Source organism: Crinia signifera, chromosome 9 (assembly GCF_055691185.1).
Source record: "Crinia signifera chromosome 9, ASM5569118v1, whole genome shotgun sequence".
In the NCBI taxonomy this organism is placed as follows: domain Eukaryota; kingdom Metazoa; phylum Chordata; class Amphibia; order Anura; family Myobatrachidae; genus Crinia; species Crinia signifera.
This window is the reverse complement of record NC_139225.1, coordinates 155,148,801-155,172,591: the sequence shown is the minus strand read 5'-3', so window position 1 is coordinate 155,172,591 and position 23,791 is coordinate 155,148,801. Positions and strand designations below refer to the sequence as shown.

The 23,791-nt window shown below is 47.7% G+C and overlaps 1 long non-coding RNA gene across 1 annotated transcript; it reads left to right on the top strand.

Annotated features, from left to right (window-relative positions):
• Positions 1–1,779: 1,779 nt before the first annotated feature.
• LOC146036362 (uncharacterized) lies at positions 1,780–23,493 on the top strand. Its single transcript, XR_014460807.1, has 4 exons — positions 1,780–1,826; positions 14,108–14,160; positions 14,539–14,654; positions 23,265–23,493. It is a non-coding gene; the product is annotated as an uncharacterized LOC146036362 (long non-coding RNA).
• Positions 23,494–23,791: the final 298 nt, after the last annotated feature.

Sequence of the window (23,791 nt, the reverse complement as noted above, 5' to 3'; positions counted from 1 at the left end):
GGGGTGGGTGCGAGGGCAAGTTGACATTTCAGGAGATTTCATTTCTTTTGTATTCCTGGCATATGAGACGGCCGTGTATCCCGGAATCTATGGTTTTGGGTGTCACATAATTATTATCACTGACGCAAAGCAAATATTACATTCAGCAGGTGGAATAATTCAATTTGCCCCCTGCGGCGTCGGTAAGGATACCGTGCGCTTTCCGCACAGCAGTCCTCACTTACGACCCGCTGGGGTTTGAATGAGAGCCAAGAGTCTATGTCATATTCTCAGGAGCGGCTGACGCGGTGTCATACACTAAGAGGACAGTGTAAACTGCCGACACGCCAACCCTGACATTACTGTACAGCAGGATACGGACACCTGCGGCTCTCCTGTAATTGTACAGCTGCACTTCTCAGCCTGCAATCTGTCAGTGTGGTACTACAAGTTCCAGGAAGTTTATAGCTTTCTCCGCTCCTGCGTATGTCCCACTGGTGTGGCATGATGGGACATGTAGTTCAACAACAGTCGTAAAGCCAAATATTACTTAGACCTACTGTAAAAGTCAACTGGGTCAAACGGTAACAAGTGCATTAGGTCGACAAAGAGAAGGTCGACAGTCAAAAGGTTGATGTCTGTTTTTTAGCAAAACATGTGCCGACAGGCGGCATTTCGTGCCCTACCATCCACTAGGGCATGGAGGGACAATTGAATAGTGTGCCCGAAGCATGGAAAGCGCAGGGAGCCACGCGAGGGGTGTGGTGTACTGATATGGTGTCCAAGTCGACAATGTTGACAATCGGGGGGGGGGGGGGGGCACCATGTCGACCTTCCCAATGTCGACCTTATGCATGTTTCAACCTTATGACCCTGTTGACCATGGGTCTTCAAACTGTGGCCCTCCAGATGTTGTCAAACTACAAATCCCATCATGCCGTGCCATAGTTTTGCTATAAGGGAGTGTTAAAACTGTGGCAAGGCATGCTGGGATTTGTAGTTTCACAACATCTGGAGGGCCACAGTTTGAAGACCCATGCTGTAGACCTTAGTTACAGTATGTTGGCCTTTTGTCAGTGTTGTCGATCTAAGGCCTCTCGACCAATTGTACTGTATCTATTTTTAAATAAAACTTCTATTTACAATTTAATTTGTACCAGAGTAATGATCACCCCCCTCCCCCCCCAGCTGCCTTGCTCTGAAGACCTCAAATATGGTGGGTGTGGTATAGGGTTCCGACAGTCAGTAGCCCGACGTTAGGATCCCGACTGGGTGAGCGCAACAAAGCCTCTTGCGATCTCGCTACGCTCGCCGCTTATTCTTATTCTCCCTCTTGGGGGTCATGGACCCCCACGAGCAGTGGCGGGCTGGGCAGGGGGGCAGGGTGCCATCTGCCCCCCCAGGCCAGTGCAGGTATACAGCAACAGGGCCGCCTGTTAGCTATGTGTGTGCACATAGATGACAGCCTGGACGGCTCCAGGCTGCACCTGTCTCCCGGCTGTCATGTCAGGCTGCACGCTGCTGTGCTGTCCAGCATCAGTATGAGAAGAGGCTGCTGGCCGTTGCAGATCCGGATGGGGCCACCATAAGGGAGGTACAGAAGTAACTACAGGGACAGATTATAACTCTACCTACCCTGCAGAAAGGCCCTTTCACAGACAGGTTCCCCCCTAAGGCCCCCCCAGCACTAGGTCAGCACTCCGTCTCTCCGTGCTGTGCAGTAGCCACGCCCCCAACTCTCTTCCTCCTGAAACTTCAGTTCTCCTTCCTCCCTGCTGATACTGGGCCTGCACAGGAGAAGGCTGGGCCTGGCACTCTGCCTGCATGCTGCGGAGCACAACACAGAGGTACCACCTGTCTGTCCCCTGCAGTATATTTCATCATATCCTTATCTTCTGCAGTCTCTCTATCTCCTAGTCCTTTGCTGTCTCTCCCTTTCCCCTGCAGTCTCCCTTGCTGTCTCCATATACCCTGCACTCTCTCTTGCTCGCTGTGTCCCCTGGGGTCTTTCTTGCACTCCTTGTCCCCTGCTGTCTCTTTCACCCTCTCTGCATCCCCTACAATCTCTTTCCCTCCCTCTGAATCCACAACAGTTTCTTTCACACTCTCCATGTCCCCTGCGGTCTCTTTTGCTCTCTGCATCTCCTGCAGTCTCTTTTGCCCTCTCTGCATCCCCTATGGCCTCTTTCCCTCTCTCTGCATCCACTGTGGTCTCTTCACTCTCTCCAGGTCCCCTGTGGTCTCTTTCCCTCTTTCTCTTTTCATCCCCTGTTGTCTCTTTCCCTCTCTCCACATACCCTGCAGTCTCTTTCACTTTCCCCGCTTCCCCTATGGTCGCACTCTCCACGTCCCTTGCGGTCTCTCTCACTCTCTCTGAGTTCCCTGATTTCTCTCTTGCTCTCTCTGCATCCCTTGCAGTCTCTCTGCATCCCCTGCTGTCTCTCTGCATCCCCTGCTGTCTCTCTGCATCCCCTGCTGTCTCTCTGCAACTCCTGCAGTCTCTCTCTGTGTGTCCTGTGTGGTCTCGCTCTGTACATGACTCTTGCTGTCTCTGTTGCCCTCTCCGTGTTCCCTGCATTCTCTCTCTCTCTCTCTCTCTGTCCCCTCTGCCCTCCGTAGCTGTCTCTTTGTCCCCTGTGCTCTTTCTCGCTGTCTCATGTGGTATCTCTCGTTATCTCCCTTTTTCCTGTGATCTCTCCCGCTGTCTCTCTGTCCCCCTGCGGTCTCTATCACTGTCTCAGTGTCTCATGTGGTGTCTCTAGTTATCTCCCATTCACCTGCGGTCTCTCCCATTATATTCCTATCCCCTGCAGACTGCCACTACATCCTGGTTTTCCCAGAATCCTACCTGTTTCTGACCTTCCGTTCCAATAACTGCCTTCTGGACACACAACTGTCCCAGTCATTGGAATTGGAGGGGCCACTGCAAGATGGTAGAGCAGAGGTTTTTAATTCTGTAAATAAAGCAACCCCAAAAGTGTGTACACATGGTGTGAAAATCACACTGTTCGGCCACATTCAATCCAGATGCGCAGCAACGCAGCATTGGAATTGAAAGTAGAAATAGACTGTGCAGCACAATCTATTTCTACTAGAGCGAAAGGAGGGCGACCGCTTCCCGGACGCCGTCCCTCTCTCCCTGCCAGCCAATGCCAGCACCCCGGCGTCAGCCAGTATCGAGTTAATATTGGCGGCCTCCAAATCACACCGTGTGTACATACTTCAACCCCAGGGCCACTTGCTTGTGGATGCCCCCTAGGCCAAAAGTTGCCAGCCAGCCCCTGCCCACGAGGGAGAATATCCGGTGGCCGTCGGGAACCCGTCTGTCGTGTTTTAACAGTCGGGTAAATGACTGTCGGGACCCAGTCCGGCACCCAAATATGGTGACATGTAAGCTGGGTACACTGTATTCGCCGATATGTGTACCCAGCAATATTGTTACTGATGGGGACCTGGGGAATGCCGGCATCGGCAAGTGACATGGGGGGAAGTGGGGGGGGGGGGGTGCATTCTCGGTCATCCAGCAGGCACAGACGAAGGAGGACATTACCAGAGCGCGCATACTTAATGATGTAGTGCGTACACAGTGGTGTCAAACTCATGGCCCTCCAGCTGTTGTGGAACTACACGTCCCAGCATGCCCTGCCACCGTTTTAGCAATCCATTATATAAAATCAGTCGCCAACCCCCAAGCAGGTATCGACCCGGGGAATATTCAGTGTTTTTACTGCTTCCTACCCTCTCCAACTCCTCCCACTATAGAGCGAACGCCGCAGCGAGTTTGCTAAGGGGATTTGCATTTGTGCATATTCATAACCATAGAACATATATAAACCCCCCATACACACACACACGCGCACACACCCTGTCCTAGCGGAGCTGGCGATCTCCCAGGCACCAGTCACCATCCGCCTGTATATATCTGCGAGCTCCTGAAGGAAAACCACACAGATAAAAGGTTCAACATACAAATCCCAGGCGGCCGCGGCCGGACTCTCAGCCCGCAGCGATGCTAACGAACCCATCTGCACATCCAGATCCATCGCGGCTTGGTGGAAGAAACAAACACTATTCATCACTGTCAGGAGGGCGATATCCTGTCTGGGAGAGCTACAAGGGAAAGGTTAATCTGAATATTGGCGTGTCTATAGACTACAAGCAGCGGATAGAGATATTTCTGCATTGGAGGATATGCAAATACATTGCTTGTTCATGTAGTACAGCGGCACGCAGCGTCGTAGCCGAGAGATGGCGCCGACACCACAGACGGTGCACCAGCCACCGATTTCATCTAGATGATTAATGGCAAGGGCTACGTCTCTAGAAGAAGATTGATAAAAAGGATAAACTATATAAAACCACATAATTACATACATATATACTGTGTGTGTGTGTGTTTGTCACATATGTGTGTGTGTGTGTCAAACTCAGATTCACCAAAGCAACAATGCAGCAGCAAACAGAAAATAAGCAGCGACTGACCTTAACCCAAAGAGCTTACAGTCTAAACAGAGAATCAGCAAGTACTGTACAATGGATTCCAGTTACCTGGCAGGAAAATAAACGTACAGAAAGTGTATCGATCCCTACGCTGCCTGCTGCTTGCCTGAATGGCTGCTCTTTGCAGGCGTTGGGTAATTTGCAGAGGACCCCCATCATTACTGTAAGCGAGCGCGCTAGAAGAACTCACACCAGCACAATTAAAACTATTTATATATTGACTTATTGAGCCCGTTCGCCGGCAGGACGGCAACACAGATCGTTCGTGGGATCCCGACGTCACATTTTCATTCCTGTTCTGAGAAATGCAGTCGAGGGGATGAAATAGAACCTCATATCCGCCGAATTAATGTCAGTTGTTTAGAAAAAAATGGGCCCCATTGGCAAATAAATAAGTCAGAATACAGTAAATTACAGAAATGGACCAGTCGATTCGAATGTAAGCCCCCCACCCCCCTTTGAACCTTGAATTAACGCTCATTAATTAAGCTCTTTGGTGCAGTATATGTAGCTGGGGTGTGGTATATTGTGTTGACAGTCAAAATGTTGACATGAGAATACCGACACATGGTTGTATTGTGGGCAGGCTTGGCATGTTGACATTTATCAAATCAACACTAATTCATTGTAGACGTAATCAGAATGTTGATAATAGGTTCTAATTACCTGGTACGGCGAGTCCAACAGCTCCAGAAATGTCTCCCGAGTCCGTTGGTGATGTATTGACAAGCTTTGTCGCGGATCCTGTGGTGCTTCCGGCAGTATCACTAATCTATAACCCTAAACTCTAACCCAACCTTAGTGCCTAACATTCCGTTCGTATAGCCTAACCGAAACCTTTCCCCTAAAGCCTATCACTAAAGGGGGTAGTCAATCCCAGGTCACGCCTGTCCCGTTTTCGTTTTGCTCGGCAGCATATTGACAGGCGGGATTCAATGTCCCACCTGCCAATCGGCGAAAAGGGGGCGTATCCGCATAAACGGCTGTGGATTGTCGAGATTCGTCCGTGATCGCGACAATTCACGGCCGTTAATGGCAAAACGGACCGACAGCTTTTAAAGTCGGCCCGTTCTGTCGATCTGCCTCTTCAATGCTGTCGGGCAAGACAGCATTGAATAGGCGCCTGCCGCTATTTCCCCCATCGGAAATAGCGGCGGGGATTGAATACCCCCCTAGCTCTCCTTTACCGCCGCCTAACCATAACCACTCTTCCCATAGCCTAATCCTAACCATCCCCCTAGTGCCCAACCCTAACCTCCTCTGCATATAGAAAGGCGAGGTATGCCTGAGACATCATCCTTAATATAAACCCTACACTATTCTACACCCTTAATTCTAACCCTACAATATTTGCAGCCCGGAAAGTAATGGGACTGACATTTTTACGCCACGCAGAACAGGCACCTTTTTGCCTTGGTTGAGGTTTGAGATGGAGCATACTGAAGTAATAATATGCAGTCATGTTTTGCGTTAAACTCAGGAAATCGGGTACAGAAACCCACGCGCTTCGAGTGGATAAAGACATTGAGCATGGATTTGGTCTTTGATTTGATCATTTGGCCCTTTTGGGGATGAGGCGACCATGGTGTGCCACTCTGTGCTTTGCCTTTTTTTCTCCAGATTGTACTCAAAGATCCAAGTTCCATCACCTGGGTCCAAACTGAACAGCAGGATATGCCTATGCCTGCTTACCTCTTGAACACCCCACTATAGGGCCTACTCTGCATTGCTGGAAGTCCATCAGGAAATCCCCCTCTATTTCATCAAGGTCCTCCCCGCAAGGGCGTAACTACCATAGGTGCAAGGGGTGCAGCTGCCATGGGGCCCAGAGCTGGAGGGGGCCCATCTTTACTGTCTACGTAATATGTTTTAAATACATTTATCACCATCAGTTGCTAAATAGGGGGCCCTTACAAACTTTCGCTATGGGGCCTACGTTTATCTAGTTACGCCCCTGCCTCCCCATATATGTCCTTTTTAGCACACAGTTGCTTCCCCCCCTGGGTTGGACCTTGGAGCTTTTAGCTGTTGGCTAGATTGGGGGGGGGGGGGGGTCTCTTTCGGGTTGGATAGCTGGTGAGTGAGGGAAAAATGTTGTCTTTTGCTAAGGTCCAGGCTGACTGGAATCTATCTGGCACGGAATATTGGCGGTACTTACAAGTCCACCACTATCTCCAATCCCTTGGCCCCTCCGGTACACTCTGTAAGTCTCTTGAACCTTTTGACCTCCTCTGTGCTAGTACGTCTCCTCCCTCTCGTACCATCTCCATAGTATATAACCTCCTTTTAGATGATGCCAGCCTCAAACTTCCCCACTTTACAACAACATGGGATTGAGAGCTGGGTGGGGACATTGGTGAAACCAATTGGGAAAAAAAATACTGCTTGGCACATGCGTGTAGCGTGGGGGTACACAAGACTCAATACAAACTACTGTCCCGCTGGTACAGGTGCCCAGACACCCTTTCTAAGATGGGCACCAGGGTTCCAATGTGGCATTGCTCTAGGGCCCCTGGCAACCCATTCCACATATGGTGGCAATGTTTCCTCATACTACCTTTCTGGTCTGAGATTTTCAGCCTCTCCAGGATTATATTGGGAGACCCGGTTCCTACAGACCCACTGTTCTGGTTGTTTCACCTGCACCTCTCATGAGATACAAAAAAATCCCTGCTTTGCCATTTAAATAATGCCGCTAATCGGCTAGGAGCACCCAACGCATTTCGTCCTGTCAGACTTCATCAAGGGGAAGTCTGACATACGAAACACGTTGGTGGATCCTAGCCTCCAACCAGATCTCTGAGATAAGCACTTTAATACTATTTTTTGTTCCTTATACTGTCCAAATTGTTTTAATGTCAATTTTTTTTTTCACATTTTATGTAAAAAAAGCTTTTTGTTTTTTAAAGAAAGTTTTTATATTTCTTTTTGTGTATAAATAATTCCATTTTTTTTATACTATTTAACCTATAACTTATATTTTTTACATTTTTCCAACATAGAAATCTCTTTTAATGTGATCGCTACTTACAGATAAAGATTCACACTTAAATCCACTTCACTAAAATATAGATCAAGATTTCTCGCCCGACAACAGGCCCTAAGTTTGTTTATAATACTTTGCCCGCGGCCCGAACATTACGCCTGTAATGGAAAATTCTTTATTACCAATCAAAAGGCTATATATTCTACAGCTAATACTCATTTCATAGGGAAGCCTTCGGGAATGCAGAACAGTAACTATTTTCTGAAATGTTATTTACACTCTCAAAATGTGATAACGCATTTTCAATCATCAGCGTGATCTGCATGTGTTAGATGCTAATTACATTTCAACACCAGGAAGCAGACGGGAAGCTCTCGGAAGACCGCAATTTGTAGCCTTGCTGTGAAGTCCGCTTGTCGTACAAGTCTGATGTGAGCTTTTCACACCACGTCGCCCGCTGCTCTCAACCTCTAAATAAGAGGGCAAAATAATAATTGTATTTTAGGGACAATGGAGAATGATAAACTCCCTGGCGTGCAGATTAGAAGTAAAATTAGAACGACTTTGGGTGATAATTCATGGCGTAGAGTTCCAAGACTCCCCAACCGGGCACGGAATTTCACCCATTTTTCCATGGAGTTTGGCATTAAACTGTACCCTCTGGAATACCCCCTCTCGTAATAAACACCACCGTCATTGGCCCAGCTCTATCTTTACTAGGGATCGGGGGTCTAAAAATGCCTAATCCCGGGATACCTGGAATTGACTTCGTCAACATAATGACAAACTTTAATCCACCTCTGCCCCCCCCCCCCCCCCCCCAAGCCAGTGTCAATTACCCGGGCGGCGGTGGTCGGGAGCCTGGTGGTGGTGGTGGTCAGGAACCCGTGGCAGTGAGGAGATCAGGTGCAGGGAGGTGATGCGGATGTTGTGTGCCGGGTGGTGGTGTGGCGGGGGGGCCCGGAGCAGCAGGCGAACCTCTGACATGAAGCCACCCTGCACACAGCTACCGAGCAGCGCCTGATCCGCTCTCTCAGAGCTGGCCGGCATTAGATTTGCGCATGTGCAGGCCAATCCCGGATCACCTCATGAAAGCAATTTGTTTAATTGTAGAAAACCACCTACAATATAAAAATAAAAAATTTTTGAAAGTTTTTTTTTTTAAATTCCAGAAAGTATACAAAGGGTTAACAAGAGATGGCTGCTGCCTGATAGGACTCAAGACCGCAGCTTCACAACAGGGCAAAGCTCTAGATGGCCAGTCTAACGTCCCTATCTGTCTTCCCCCATGTATCTCACCCGTGGCAGCCGGCTGCATGGGGAAGACCCTGGTGTGTACTTTGCTCACTGAATCCGCGCACTTAGGATCATTACCGGTGACAGTGCCGCACTTCCACTCATAAGTGGCCACTTAGGGAGGGATAAGAAGGGTAAATCCTCTGCTGGGCTGGAGACTGAGAACAATGCATCTCCGGCCTGTCCCTGCGCTGTAAGTACATTCTGTGCTTAGCACTAGTTACAGGTCTGACACTGAACACTGACAGATGTACTGTAGCCACACTCATCGTTGCTGCACCAATCGCTACGTGTGACTCCTGTGGTGATTGGCGCAATCCCGTCGCCATGCGGGTTCCCTAATTCACTCCTGCAGCTCATAGAAATGCGTTGAGTGGCGATATCGCAATGTGACAATTCCGTACTGCGGGTGCAAATTTGGCACATCAAACATGTCTGAGCACCCGGATTGCCACGATGACAGCTGCTACATTTTTGTATCATACATCAAATTTACTAACCTCTCTCTCTCGCTCTATCTATCTATCTACAAAACTGAAATATTCCCATGAAGATGTATTATCCTGTGGCACCTGATTACTTTATTAAATACCAGAGTTGCAATAGGATAAAGTATTCCCCAACTACAAGACAGCTGAAGCTCCTCCCACATTTCTAGACTAGCACTCTGGTAGGATCTGGAACAGGTCAGTAGACGGAGACTGCAATGATCTGAACTCATGTAACATCACTGGCCCCACCCCCAACAAAGCAACCAATCAAAAGTATTTTTCTGTTTATCAAGTCTAACGGGATGTCAGCACCTCTGTGTCTGCTCTGCTAAAAGGAACTATTGCTTTCTCCTAAGAAACCATGGCAGCCCCCAATACGCAACACAACCCATTATCCTGGTTCATTATAATGAGCGAGTACAACATGTTTGTATAACGCAATTATAGTTCACTATCCAAGAAGCACACTGCACCATGACATAGATGACTATAGGAAATATAAATCTATTTATAATATATATTCTACAGCATATTATTTATTTATTAACAGTTTCTTATGTAGCGCATACATATTCCGCAGCGCTGTACAGAGCATATTTGAACATTCACATCAGTCCCTGCCCCAGTGGAGCTTACAATCTATATTCCCTACCACATGTACACGCACCCACAGACATTCTATGGTTCATTTTTTTTAGGAGCCAATTAACCTACCAGTATATTTTTGGATTGTGGGAGGAAACCGGAGTACCCGGGGGAAACCCATGCAAGTACGGGGAGAATATACAAACTCCGCACAGTTAGGGCCATGGTGGGGATAAAACCCATGACCTCAGCATAGGATGAACGATGAGCACGCTAACATCTTATGGATGAGTGAAGGCAGAATGGAGCTCATTTGCTACAAAAGCAGTTGAAAGGTCTACACTGTAGACCATTAAAAGGCCGACATCGACAAAGGGTCGACATTTAATGACCACTGATCGACACATCCCATCGTCAGAACAGTGGTGGCCGGCGGGTTGGGGGGGTGGGGGGGGGGGGAATCAGGGAAACCGCACATCCCTAAACAAAACACAAAGTATTCACTTCACCTCTACACATAGATCACACGCTATACTGTACATCACATTACGCAGTGCTGTACAATCAGATCATGTTTATACAGTCATTATGTAATGTACAACTGGAGCTTACACTCCAATCTCCGTAAGTTGCAATGATGAGAGAGTGCAAGGATACGATACAGCAGTAAAACAATATTAATTCAGTGTAGTACAGTATAGGACGGATCAGGCACGGAATTACTTTTAAGGTCAGCGGGTTAAATACTGCAAATCATGATGTGTTAACAGAGGTCAGACACAGACGGTCACATGCCCCCCCCTTCTCTAATCAACGCCCCATTATCCCAGCACTTGACAAATTAATAATACATCACCAGCCCATTCCTCCTCTTCCACCCAAACTCGTTAATAGGAACGGTGTCATCTCGAAAACCGAGGATTTTAAATTTATATTTTTATCCTAAAGACGGCGAGAGGTATTTCGAGAAAGTGCGAGCGTACTGTGCGCGCTTTTATTATTTCCCATGTATTAGATATTAGTGGGATATTGAATTATGAATTAGTTTTTAATGAGATCTATTAAAGATGAGTAATATGATAATTGAATGCCGGGCTAATTCTAGAAGTAATAAAGCATTCATATATTTTGTGTCCTATTCCCTCGTTTTCTATAACGTTTGGCTGAGTAATCCTTTTGTAGAGAGAAATACCGGAAGAAAGGAGCCGGTTTCCATGTATTTCTAATATTTATGGATTTATGATTGGTGCAAGCTTAGGCCGGATTTAGGTATCTTACACACCTCCCACCAACCCACCTGCCCCAGAGCACCTGCGTGTAATTGTACGGCATAGCCCCCTGGAGCATTCAAGGGACACTCCGGTTTGTCACCCTGGAGTTGTTGTGGAGCTGCGCAGAACTCTACTTCCAGGAGCTGGTGGCTCCTCCCTGAAAAGCATGACATCACAGGTTTAGGGGGAGGGGCTGGCACAGGGTGCACCGCCTCCGAAGGCACCCTGCATTGTGTACAATGCAACCGTTCCGCCCTCTGCCTTGTGCCCTGCCCTGGACAGCAGTTTCACAATCTTCTCTACAGGGGAGGTTGTTCCCATATGTTGTTTCAATAATTCTAACCAATAAGGAGCAGATGTCACACACTCCAACCAATCAGAGCGAAACCAATATATATTGATTAATGTTTTAGGATCAGGGACAATGGAGCCTGTCCGGTCATTTCTCATGCGCACATACTTTATATACCGGAGAATACACTTTAAGACCAACGGTATTTGTGTCTGCCTTGGGAATGGTCATATGCTGCAACTTTACATATGCGTGTACACTCAGGGAGAAGTGGGCGGGCAGCTGACACCCGGTGATGATAGGCTGGGCATTCCCATATGCCAATGAGCCAGCCCGGCATCCCCCATCCTCCCTGCCCTTCGCCCACCAAGATGGGTGCGCACACCCAGCGAAAAGTTTGTGCAGAAATATGCTTGCGCAAAACGCAAACATTGGCCCCATGCCAATGCATACGGCCCAACAGACGGACTTGAATAATGTCCAATGAGCGTTAGTGAATGCTTCAACTAGCTTCCCTCAACCACACACACACTGGCCACCCAGAAACACCCAACAATATTGTCTTTGCACAGTGTCACCAATCGGCAAACGCAGAAGGGGGGGTTTCCAGTTGCTTGGATATTTAAGAGTACTGTATCCCTTCCCCACTAGCAATTTACAAAGTGAGAGAATTTTTAGATCAAGGGCACATGAGGATGAAGCAAACGAAATGTTCCCACACACAAGTCCAATTTGGCCATTTCACCCAATTACGACGGATCCAGAAAAGAAATTGGATGAAAAGTGGCAAAATTGGCAACGGGGTTACATATAATATTTCACATACAAAAACACCACCGTATTCAATTGTTCCTTTTTCCGGACGTTATTTAGTCATTTTTCGCCAATGCCGTTAAACTTTTAAAAGTCAAAATTGCATAATCCAAAAATGACTAAAAAACAGTCAAAAACCATCACAATTTCGCTGAAATAGGCAACAACCCACATGTCTTTCCACCATGCCTGATTTTTTGACTAGTCAAGAAAACTCATAGTAATCAATCACATTTTTTTTAGTAGCGTTACTTAATGTACCCCTTAGAGTCACTGTGAAGACCATCATCTTTACAGACGATCGATCCACGGAATAGCTGAGGAAGGAACTTCCCGAATAACAGGATAGAACTTAGGTGCAGAGGACAAACCTATTACTGCTGTAACTACCTAGAACAAATTTCCTAAAATAAAAGGTGATGAACCGTAAGGTTCCTTTCAAGTTCTATTTTAAACCGTTTGTGCAATGAAAGGCAGAGCGCACCTATTGTGCTGAGACAATCCGTACGTGTCCCCGTCTGCTCTGGTTTCTGGGGTTCCTTAATGCCGGAAACATTTGCTGTGATGGAACAGGATCTGGGCCTTGGAGCCAGAAAGCACAGCACATTATCAGAGCAATCTCCTGTAACTATTGTGTGCGTTACATAAAGCGAGAGCGGGTCACAGAGGATACGTTATTTCTGAGTGATGTTCTCCGATAATTATATGCATCGCTGCTGCTTTCGCCTCCTTGTCAGGGGTTTACGGTCCCTCGGTCAAAAGTCACTATTGGTCAAAAGTGACTTGGAAGACACCGACGAATGCTCAAGATACCCTAGATCGAAGGAAAGATGTTTTGATTTAGATGATCTTGTATCGTCCCATAGATCATGCCAGAACCCCGCCTCACTCAGATGGACATGTCTATGGGGCTAATGGCATTCAGAAAGCCATTAGCAGGGCTTAAATTTGTCCTGGAGAGGTGGAGGAACTAATTTTACCTGACACCCCCCCCCCCCCCCCATATTAGGGGGAGTCTGGGTCAAGTCTATGGTTTTTGGCACCCTCTGTAATCTATAAATGTGTGCCATACCCTCCTGTAATTTATAAAAGGACAGTGGTCCAACAAGGAAGGGGGAGTGGTCACACAAGATCAACTCCAATTACAATTATGCCACACAGTAGCGCAATCATATTCACATTACACCTCATATACTGTAGTTTTATATAGTATATAGTCACAGGAATAAGACAACATCTAAAGCAGGCATGTCCAACGTTGGCCCTCCAGATGTTGTGAAACTACACATCCCAGCATGCTTTGCCACAGTTTTGCGATTAGAGAATGCTAAAACTATTGCAAAGCATGCTGGGATGTGTAGTTTCAAAACATCTGGAGGGCCAATGTTGGACATGCCTGATCTAAAGCATCTGGGCACTTCTTCAGGGAGAAAAATCTGGTTAGTCGTTTAAACTCGGGGCTAATACAGGAATGAGCAGAAGTCAGCTTGGTGGGTGAGCCGTGCATGTTTATTTTTTTTTACTTTTACATGCCCCAAAACATATTGAACGCAATTATGGGCAATAATCTGGAGAAAATTCCCAGCAATGATGACCAGTAACACACTAGGAATACTATAAGGGTTGGATACATTTCTGCATGTGTGCAGCTCTGAGTATACTGGGGTGGAGTCCAAATCCCAACACGAGAACACTAAAAGGTCTGGTGGCCAAAAAACTATGGTCCAATCCAAGGTTGAGTCCACAAACATAGACTCAACCTTGCCAAGATATCAACCACATATATGGGGGAAAGGCAAGAGGATCAAAGGTAAGCTGGAACTTTACCTACGGCATCGTTTGCAAACTTGTACAGTATGTGGAAGGGGGCCAACTCTCGCATCTCAACCTACAGGGCCTGGGAATACGAGGGAGCTGGGTCCAGCCTGGAAAACCCAAGATCTAGAGGTAGGTGCACATTAATTGACAACACATTCACATGAGGAAAGTAATTTAATCCACAGACATACATTAGGAATTAATGCTCAATAAAGTCAGTTAGAAGAAGTATTTACTCTCCGTGCTCAAAGCAGCACCAACATTAATCCTGGTGTGGTACCATGGGGTCTATCTGACCCCAGACCTCTTTGAACCATTGTTTCTTTGAAACTATTACCAATAGTGACCTTGCCTTTCACATATTTTCTTGTAAGGACTTCCTAAGAATGTGGCACTTGTTCGCTAGTTTTTGTGTCTGTTTATTTTGTATTTACTTTTTTTGTGTTTGGGTTAAAATGGGCCCCATAGTACCTTCCATGTTTTATATGTATTTTTCCTTATTTCAAGGTTCTGTGACGTGCACAGCTGAACACAATGTTGAACGTGGACCTTCTGGCACAAGGCTGGTAGCTACGAACCTGTTCCCTGATACTTTGGTCATGCATTGGGATAAACGTTTGCAGGTAAATTCAGGGTGACGCCAGTTCTTTACTTATCGTCCTCCAGTCTGTGTTATCGTGGACTCATTTACAAGATCGTTTGGTACTCTTTACCTAGCACGGCGCCCATCGCGACCATCGCGACCATCGCATGCACTAAAAAACGGGTGCGATGCGATGCCCGCGATTTCCCATAGGGACCAATGTTAAAAATCAGATTGGTCGCGATTTTAGTGTTAAAAGTCAGATTGGTCGCGATTTTTACATAGGAATCAATGTTAAATGGGCCACAGAGCCCTAATAGTCCCCCTGAAGTGTGAAATGGCCCCCACAATTTTTAACGCCACCCCACGATCAACGTGAACCCGAAGCGTGGCGAGCGCAGCGAGCCCGCGAGGGGCGGCGGTACGCGTCCTCCGACCTTTTCATACCCCCACTATCCACGTCGGCGTGGAGTTGAGAATAGAATAGTGTGGCGAGCGCAGCGAGCCACCGAGCCCGAAGCGTGGCGAGCGCAGCGAGCCCCGCGAGGGGACGCGGATACCTTCACAGGTAAACGCGTCCCCTCGCGGGCTTCACAGGTGTCCGCGTCGCCACGGACACCTGTGAAGCCCGTGAGGGGACGCGTATAACTGTGAAGGTATCCGCGTCCCCTCGCGGGGCTCGCTGCGCTCGCCACGCTTCGGGCTCGGTGGCTCGCTGCGCTCGCCACACTATTCTATTCTCAACTCCACGCCGACGTGGATAGTGGGGGTATGAAAAGGTCGGAGGACGCGTACCGCCGCCGCTCGCCACGCTTCGGGTTCACGTTGATCGTGGGGTGGCGTTAAAAATTGTGGGGGCCATTTCACACTTCAGGGAGACTATTAGGGCTCTGTGGCCCATTTAAAATTGTTTCCTATGTAAAAATCGCGGGCATTGAGCCAATTAACGCTAAAATCGCGACCAATCTGACTTTTAACATTGATCCCTATGGGAAAATCGCGGGCATCGCGTCGCACCCGTTTTTGATTTACCCGCGATGCCCGCGATTTTTTACCCCCAACGCCCGCGATTGTAAAGAGTAAGGTAAAGAGTACCGATCGTTTTGAGTTATAACCCTATGGATTGTGTCCATTGACACGGGATGGTCACGGGCCAGCCGCCTGGTTGCGACCGGATGTCACCACTAGAAAGGACGGCTGCCGGGCTGTGGCCACCCCGACCATTGTAAACTTCTGTGTACGTCACAACTTCTTGGCCGTGCGGGTTTTCGACCGTCCGGAGCGCGTGAAACCGCCCTATCTCTGCCACCCTGAGTTGCGTCTCTCACCCACCATTATGGGCGAAACGGCCCAGTTCCTATGCCCACAGCTATGTCTTTTACCCACGCCTCTGTGATGCTTACGTCATTCTGTTTTATTCCGTGGAATACTATTTTGTTTCAAAAACACCCATTTATAAGAGTCGTGGAATAAATTTCCCCAGCAGCGGTTCCGCGCCGGTAAGCCAGGCGGAGCGTGCGCCAAAGATAATTCCTACTCAGCCTGGTTTGTTTAAAGTCCACATTACAAATGAACGGCTTTGTCCCCGCTATAAAAGGCAATCTAGGTTGCATTGTTAATGCAAGGCAATTTAACACACACACATGAAGCAACAAAAACCCCGTCCTTACATTTAACTAGCAAATAAACATCTGCCTGTAATGAACATGTTATTAACGTTATGGATAGCAAGACCCTCGATCAGTTTCGTTTCCAGGTTGTTAAAGCTGCTAATGAGTAGAGAGAAGGATAGCGACACAGCGGAGGCAGATTGTACCAGCCCCGGGATGCAGCTATTGTGATGCTGCTGATCGGTATTCCAGTCAGACAGTAATGAAACAATAAACCCGAGCTCTCCTTCCAAGAGGTTCAGGGAGAAGAAAGAAAACGTACTGCAGTGACTTGCAGCAGCGGTCTGTGCGAGGCCCCACTCAGGGAGCGTGCCAAATTACCAGTCGTGTATCACAATATAGAGTGTCATTCATTAATGCACTTGCACGGATGTGGATCAAAGGCTTAATTATATTTAGGTCGATAGTCATTAGGTCGACATGGAAAAGGTCAACATCATACTTGCCTGGCCTCCCCGAATGGCTAGGACGGCACGCAAATCGGGTCCGCCTCCTGGCGGTGGGGTCCGCAGGACCTGATGGTACCACCCACTGTGTAATGCCTGAAATACCGGAATTACGCAGCGAGGGGAGTGGCCACAATGATTCAAGTGCAATGGCCACACCCCCAGTCTAATCCTACCGTTGATAGTCCCTTTTGTGACACGGCCGCCGGCCACTTCCTGAGCTGACTTCCCTCTCCCGGAGAGAGTAGCCTAAAAGTTGAGAACCCCGGTCAACATTGACAAAAGGTTGACAAAAGAGGATGTCGACATGAATTAACGTTTTAATTTCAATGTTGACACCTGTTTGCACGGATCCCCAATTTTTGAAGAGCGTCCCCTTGCATACAGGTAGCTCGTTTAACTCACCATGCTTTGCGCGACTGTAGTCCACATGTATTGAAAAGCATGAAAAAAAGTAAAAGAATAATATAAAAAAAACCATGAAAAAACACGTCAATTTTTTTTATGTCAACCATTTACCATGTTGACCTTTTGCTTGTGTCATCCCTTTGACAAAGTCAGTTTTGTTCATTTTGGCTTTTGCTAATGTCGTCATAGTGCATGTCAACATTCTGGCTGTCAACCTAGAAATGGTCGACCTATCAAAACAGATACTGAGCACCACAGGGAAAACAGATCACAGATCACAAAACAGATCACTGCGCCACCAGCAGTGATGGGTACGGAGTGGGTCAGGCGTCTCTCCATAGACCACAGGATAAAATCACAATCAAGCTAAGGCGCCATATTTCTGCAGATGCCTACAGACACAACATGGACGACATACACATGGTCAACATGCCAATGTGAGTTCATGGGGAAGAGATGGTTAAATGACGCAAAGTACCTAATCCCCCCCGCGCCCCTACAGGCCAGGCACAAGGTCAACATATACAAAAGGTTGACACTAGCAGACAGCTGACACGGAAATGGTCGACGAATAAAAAGTGCAATGAATTTTTCTTTTTCTATATGTAGAATGCAGCACATGGGCCCCAAATCCTGTCATCGGCTACCAGTTTGCACGCGCTCCACGCTAGCTATAAATATGGCGTTCTCCATTCACTCCAGGACGTGAGCGACCATGTTTATTGCACCTGCAGTTCTGCGCGTCGCTCTAACTGCTCCCTAATTGCCGACACATTTCCCTGCTAATCGGTGTTTGGATTATTGTAAATACATTTGTGCAGTATAGGAATAAATCCGCCGACACGTCGCTGCCACACATCCGTAACTTTCCCTTTCAATTGCACAATAGGTCTTCTGGGAGAAGAGATGTTGACAGCGCTAACGTGTTAATGAGTAATAGATTGCATTAATAGCTCAACTCTTATCTATGTTTCTACTTTATATAACACTCAAAGACAAAACGGTACAAAGCACAGCTGGATTCATATTAAGCACTTCTTTACAGAGAAATGACAGCGTACCCCGGGGAGCAGCGCAAGGTGCTCAATTGACTTTAATATTCTCAGTCAGGAGGAAAAAAAAATAATATGCATATAACATGTGTAGGATTTGCACAACATGTCAGATGGATATTGCTTTTCAGAGTTGTCTGTATACAAAATCCATATAAAAGGTATATTAATGACTAATGCATATGCAGCAGCGGAACGTAAGGTATAATAAAGATATCCTTGGAATAATCTATCCACCCATAATACCCATAACTTAGTTATCATATTAGATGCACCGCGGAGAACGGAGCCCAGCAGGACATTTTTATGCAGAATGCTGGGCGTGTGAGGATAGGAGACGCGCTAAAGCAAAGACGACCTTGAGAAACAACGATGGCGGCCATTTTGTACGCCTCAACAAGGTCCGTGAGATTGCGGGATATAATTTAGGGACATCTCTGAAGGAGGAGGAAGCCCGTCGAGCATAGCCGGATCCGGTTCTGAGGGGCAAGGGTTATCCTAACCTGCTGTTATTGTTGATAACTGGATGCTGGAATAGTGTTCAGAAAAATATTTTGTCCGGTGCCCAAGTGGTGCCCATGGGTAATAATTCAGGGTACTTATGTAGTATCTGGGCTGCCGATTTTTTGATTGTATGCCTTAACTTAAGGCATACAATCAGATGCGATGCGATATCACATCGCATCCGACCATATCGCATGCGATGCGATGACCTGATTTTTCCATAGGATTCAATGTTAAAATGGACTGAGTCTATTTTAACATGGAATTCAATGGGAAAAAGGGGTCCTTTTTATACCCCTACTATCCAAGTGGGCATGGAGTTGGTTATAAACCTGTGGCGAGCGTAGCGAGCCACCGAGCCCGAAGCGTGGCGAGCGAAGCGAGCCCCGTGAGGGGACGGTATTCTGTGTCCGCTCGCCACGCTTCGGGCTCGGTGGCTCGCTACGCTCGCCCCAGGTTTATATCCAACTCCATGCCCACTTGGATAGTAGGGGTATGAAAAGGACCCCTTTTCCCATTGAATTCCATGTTAAAATGGACTCAGATCACAGAAAGACCGGCCTGAGCGGTAAATGCTCCTATAATTGGTTACAAGGGGAGAGGGGTTCCCTTTTTTGAGATAACCCCTAAACCAGTGGCGTAACTACTGTAAGGCAACCCCAGCTGCCGCTTGAGGGAGCAAGCCACAGTGCGGTCTGTGTGGTCGCCGGCACCCACTCGACGCACTGACATGCTGCTGCCTGTCGCTGCCCACTGGCTGAGCATCGGAGGTGAGTCAGCCACAGCGCGGGTGAGGCCATGGTAGAGATGACAAATCCCTCCACTGATTCAATTGACTGTACACAGAGCCAGCTATTGGCTACTGTGTACAGGATGGGCGGGCGGATGGGCGTGCTAGAGCGGCCTGGGATGCGTCGGAGCCAAGGGAGGAAGTAGTGTCTGCTGGTCTCTCTTCCTCTAACCTGCTTCAGCTTCTCCATTATGCGTGGGACGTCATCACATCACATGCTGGGGAGGGTGCCACAATTTTTGTGTGTGGGGGGGGGGTGTCACAATTTTTTTGGGCAGGGGGGAGCAAAATTTATAGATACGCCATTGCCCTAAACCCAGGGCAGGTGTAAGGCTTCTCCGCACCCTATGCAAAACCTCAACCTATCGCACCCGATCCCACCCCACACTACCACCAACGCCCATTTCCCAGCTTCTAAAGTGAAAATGTGGAGGTGGCATGTACGAAATTCCACAGCCACAACCAGCTGATATTTAAATATAATGACAATTGCGCACTGTATAGATCTTTATTTCTCATATAAGAGATGAGGAAAGGGTCTAATTAATCTTCACCTTGGCCCTTATTCTGATCTGTGCGGAAATTCCCGCATTCTTACGGAGCGGTCCGCACGCCACGGTGTTTTGCCGCATGCGGCCATCGTCCGTAGAAACGCCCACGTGTCCTCCGCATTCGGACGGACTCACTCTTTAAGAACAGGGCGTGTTTACGGACGACATACAAAGCATGCGTGTGCGGGAGAAACACTCCGATTCGGCACGGTATTACAGAGTATTACAGTGTATGCTCGGGAATACCGCATCCGAACGGGAGCCAAGCGGTGCTACCGCACGTAAGCGGAGTATTTACGCCAAACAACCCACTATGAAGTATCTTCTGCAATACATCACATGACCCACTTATTCAATTACCTATCCTCAGAAAAAACAGCTTATTTGGAATTGGAATCAATTAGATTCCAATATATCCTTACAAGCATGCCTAACACATGCATTGCACACATTAACCCTTACAGCAATTGAAGTGCAATGGTTTCAATTAAAGCACTGACAAGCGTCCTATTAGTGAGTAATGAGTAAAGGAGTCGATTCTATTGGGTTCAGGTGTTAATGGTTGTAGTCATTAGGCGTACGTTCGCCTACCGCATGAACGAGTGGTGTCCGCAAAGCAATAGTACACTTGTGGACACCGCACATTTCTGCCCTTTTTGATCGCGTGCATTCGGAGTGGTTTCCGAATGTACGCCCCCCAACATAAGTGTACTCCCCCGTGTCCGCCCATGTTTCCGCCCCGTTTTGCCCACTTTGAAACTACGCCCATGTGTCATTCCGCATGACGCCCATAATACGCCCCTATTTCCCGACTGATAGCGGTGAACAGTTTTGGACGGGATTTGGCCGAACTGGTACCGAGTCAAGGCGTGGCACATGCGCGTAGCGTTCTCCACGCATGCGCAGACGCCATAAAGACGCGATCCGTAAGTACGCGGTAAAGTCCGCGTCAATCAGAATAAGGGCCCTTGTTTGCTTTGTGGCGCATTCGCTTTGCCCTTGAATGGTAGACATTTGGCATTCTCTTTTAATCAATAACTATTTTCATTTTTCAAAGCACTGAAATGTAGCATTTTATTGCACGTTAAACGCATGGTAATACCGAATGCCATTTAAGATGGTAAATCAAACAATTATGACCCATTATGTGTCTATTGGAAGCGATAGTTAGAATGATCACATATTATGCGAGGAATCTGTGTCCAGCCAACCATTGCGCTTATGTGCGCAGATCATAAACCGCTGATTATATTTACACCTAACGGCTAAAGTATGTAAAAGTGAGATTATTATGCGTCTTGTGGTCGGACAGACCTCCGTATTCATCCTACGGAGGAGTTTATGGCAGTTTTCAGATTTTTAGCTCTTTCTGTTATTAATTTGATATCACTCAAACGAAACGGAGAGAGGTCCAGCATACGGAATTAGCAATCATAAAGTTCACATTGGAGCATTGGTTTATGATGGAGGGGGAGGAGGGGGGGGGGGATATACACTGGCCCCACTTCCTCCTCTTCTTGCAATGGTCCCATTGATAATTATTAGACCCAGGCCCAACGGCCCATAATCCAGGCCTTGACTATTGCCCATCCTACCCCCTCAGGTGACACTACCAGTCCAGGGGGCCACTCCAAGTCTCATTTGGCTCCTATTATCTCAGCATTGTCCTGTAACTCTAAACTGTAAAGCCCCATACACACTAAGCAATATTACAAATGAGATCACGCATTTTGTGGGGAGATGGAGGCCGCTGCTTACGTCAACATCCCTCCCAACGGCTGGGAGCCGCGTGCACTAACAGAAACCGCCAGGGTGCCACCCACAAATGGACACCAGCTGTCTATCATCTTGCGGACGGCCATCGCTGGCTTTATTCTCAGGGGGACCCTGCGCATACGCACGGTACGCATGCGCAGTTGTCCGATAATTGCCAGGCCTGCGGATGGTTCTGAATCAGGCCCACGGGCGTTGCATTACTGCACTGCATTACATAGAAGCAGTTTAATGGGAGAATTATCCGTATGAATGCAATCCGGCGCTGTGCAATGAACGCGCTCGCTGTTCCGGAGCCGAGCTCACAGGCAGGATGGACAATTTGTTCTGGAATAAATAAAGACATGTATCTCTCGCAGAGTTCGGTCACCTCATGTTTTCCTCGCGCTTTGTTACTGCCCTTATTCAAAACATCTCAAGTGCTTTTCCCTCAGACATCGGAGGATTGCTCAGACATAATCTGCTAAAAAAACACTCCGGCAGCTGATGGTATTTTTGTTAAGAGACAAAGACAAGCGGAAGGCTGGCCCGGTGGCGGCACAGCCCAGATTACAGAGCGTCTGCACCAGGTGATCTGTGCCGGCAGCCAGTGCAGAGCAGCTGGGAGACCGTCGTGTCAGAGGCCATTGTGTTCTTCCTGAGAGAGGACTCAGACTGACACCTGAATACTAATAATAATCCAACTGGATTGTTCTCTGACAGAGTCTTATCTATGGCTCGGACTTCTTAGTACTAGTCTGTCTGCTTCTTCTTATTATCAATAATGATTATTAGTTTATTAACATTATTATTATTATTATTAATATAGTACTTTCATGAGTTTAATCAAAAGCCACCATTTCTTCCACTGCACCACTGCATGTATAAGGACAGTGTGTATGCGCCACTGCCAACACTGCATGCAGTGATTTACTTATTTATTTACAGGTTTTTATATAGCGCAGCATATTCCAGTGCGCAGTGATGCCACTAGAGTGTGTGGGGAGCGGGGTGTTATTGTGCAGCGCCTGTCATTTTGGGGTCACCCGGGGTGGGTGACCCCAAAATGACAGGCGCTCCACAATAACATCAGAATGTAGCGGCCAGATTCAGAGGCACTGCCCACCTGCTCTGCTGCAGCACACTTGCCCGCCTGCTCTGCTGCAGCACACTGCCCGCCTCCTCTGTTTCAGCACACTGCCCGCCTCCTCTGCTGCAGCACACTGCCCGCCTCCTCTGTTTCAGCACACTGCCTGCCTCCTCTGCTGCAGCACACTGCCCACCTCCTCTGCTGCAGTATACTGCCCGCCTCCTCTGCTGCAGCACACTGCCCGCCTCCTCTGCTGCAGCACACTTGCCCGCCTGCTTTTCAAAAACAGCTCTGGTGCAATAACATAAAACCAACTGGATTTACATGAAAACGCAGCCTATAAAATGTCACATTTTCAGACTAATTTTATATGTTCATCACCCATAGGGCGGAAAACGCCAGCGCTGGGAACTCCCATATATCCACTGTGCCAGCTGGGGGCAAGCAGTGTCCAGTGACCAACCAATAGCAGACGCCGCCCGTGTCAGGTTGTAGTTCTGTCTGGTGGTTTGGGGACAGTTGTCCCCTTGGAGGAACACTCTGCAGGATGGACGTCCTTTTATTCACATCATAATTCTGCGATTTAATCCTTCTATTGTGGCCGCCTCATGTTTGAGTTTGGGATGTGTAATAAAAGCACAATACAGTATAACGCCATAGCCACTGTGCGCGTTTCATCTAATCTCAGGGTCTGGGGATGTTTCTGTCTCGCGGAGAGAGATTCTGTTGACCCCTTTGATGCACCCGATAGTGTTTTCTGTTTGAAGTACGTACAGACCCTATATATGAGCAATAATTCAGTATCGCTATCACGCTGTGCGCCTGCTTACGCTTTTCTTCATATATCTACTAAAGAGGGCAAGAAGACCAACCTAGTGCGATCACAGATTGGTTGCTATGGGTAACATTCCACC